The sequence below is a fragment of the Macrobrachium nipponense genome, chromosome 1, assembly GCF_015104395.2.
Source record: "Macrobrachium nipponense isolate FS-2020 chromosome 1, ASM1510439v2, whole genome shotgun sequence".
In the NCBI taxonomy this organism is placed as follows: domain Eukaryota; kingdom Metazoa; phylum Arthropoda; class Malacostraca; order Decapoda; family Palaemonidae; genus Macrobrachium; species Macrobrachium nipponense.
In genome coordinates, this window is record NC_087200.1 from 72,825,709 (window position 1) to 72,828,208 (window position 2,500).

Genomic DNA, 2,500 nt, shown 5'->3' on the forward strand with positions numbered 1-2,500 from the left:
CGGAGCTAGAGCTCAAAGAATGCATCATGAAGAAAGTGATGCTATATATATATATAATATATATATATATATATACATATATATATATATACTATATATTATATATATATAGATATATATGTATATATATATATGGGCCGGAGCTGGAGCTCAAAAAAATTCATCATGAAGAAAGTGCTAGGAAGGCATCCTCATCCTTAACAGTTTATTTCAATGCCGACGTTTCGTGACGAATTCCAAGTCGCCTATAAAATCACGTAAACCATATATTTCGACTATTACTACAGCCTCGTTTTCTAGGGAATGTGGCAAACGACTGAAATTTAAGTATTACTACGCTGGATACTGTTGATTTGCTTAATGATCATGTGATGAATGGAAATCAAGAGGCAGAGTCGCAGACTATCTTAATCATCTTCTTCTGTAATTGTCATTGTGCAAATGAGCTGTATTAAAGCAATCCAGAACGGTTGCCTTAAGAGATGTAGAGAGACTGAAGAGATAAGAAGCAACAGGGGTGATTGCGTTCAATTATCTGTCAACATTTCCATTAGCAGAATTGTAGGGGAAGCAGACCCGGCTAACATCCAGGTTAGAAAGGTAAAGACATGTCTTTGACAAGTATCACGTTTATTATGCCAACGTTTCACATCACATGATGCATTCTCAAGGCTGGAAAATTGCAGCAGACGACTAATACTAAAAACATCACTTACGCACATTTTTTTATGTAAATAAGTGATGTTTTTAGTATTCATAGACTGCAATTTTCCATCCTTGAGGAAGCATCATGTGATGTGAAACCTTGACATAATAAATTTGATAATTATCAAAAGACATGCCTTTACCTGTATATATATTATATATATATATATATATATATATATATATATATATATATATATATATATATATACATATATATATATTGTTACGGACTCTGGGATCTCAGAGACAATGTTACGGTGTCGAAATATCCTGGCTAAAGGTTAACACAATGTTACGGCCTCTGAGAGAGGTCCGCTTCAGGTTCGATATGAAATAATAATAAAAAAAAAATATATCAACACAAACAGTTGAAACTGGGTATACGAATATAGAAAGAAACACTAACACAACAAAGGTTTATTTACAAGCTTACTAACAAAGGTAAATGCAGAATGGTATCTCCTATTTACATAAAAAGATAGAATCTTACACTGCATGAACTGGGGAAAACAGTGAGGTAATTCAAATACTTGCAGGACGGTTTAGTGACTCGTAGCGGTGGCTTCATAAATGTAGAGCGGCAATTGCAGACGTCCTCTTGACTCCGTATTGCAGAAACTAGTCTATTCGTAAGGCAGGAACTCTCCCCTTTTCTTCTCCGAAGTCTGCTCAACGTAGAGACAACTCGGCCGTCCACGCTGGAAGACGACTAGACCAATATGCAACCAACACTCGAACAACTCTTCTTTTGATTGATACTTCGTCGGTTCCTTTTTTGCGTATCTCTCTGACGATCACTGCTGCTGATCTCTCACTGATAATCTGATCTGTGGCTCTTACTAACTGGTGATCTCTCTCTTTTCCAATCTCTTCCTTCTTCTACGATCACTCTCTAATTCTCCTCCTCTCGCTGCTACTTCCTCCGTCGTATTTATACAGCATCCTGGGGGTGGAGCCTAGGGCGAGCGTCACAGACTCCCGAGGTTTCTAGACATTCTTACATGAATCTAGACGAGGTATTGCATCAGAAAATCCCGGCGTTTCTCACGTAACGACGGCGCGTTTTTGCGCTCCACAACACGCCCGACGATTCCAGAAAAACCGCGAAGACAGGCGCCTCCAACACGGGCCGGAAAACCTCCTTACTGCCGAACTTCTCGAAAATGCGTTCTCCTATCCTTTATCTTTCTTTGCTGTGAAGCAATTACCATCACATATATATATATGACAATATATATTATATATATATATATATATATATATGATATATTATACCATATTATATATATATTATATTATACCAAAAACCAGACGTGATTGCGTCTATTGCTCTGTCAAAATTTCCTACAGTAAAGCAGGAGTGACTCTGCAAGGTAATCCTCACTTTTCCGAGGTACAATCATTCAGACATACTCTCAACAATTTTATAAATATTTGCTAGTTCCTCATTGAACGAGTGGGTTGCGTACTCGCTAACAATCTGGTAGCCCGAGTTCGCTTCCCGTTGCCGCCAATGTGGAACCAAAGGAATTTATTTCTGGTGATTAGAAATTAATTTCTTTATATAATATGGTTCGGATCCCACTATAAGGATCCCGTCCGCAATAACTTGTAGGTTCCGTTGCTAAGTAACCAACTGTTTCTTAGCCACGTAAATAAGAATCTAATCCTTCGCGCCAGCCTATGGAGTGCTGTTAATCAGCTCAGTAGTGTGGTTAAAATAAGATATACTTCCTTATAAATACTTGCTGATGGTAATTCTATATTGTATATTATTTCCAATGTTGTTCAT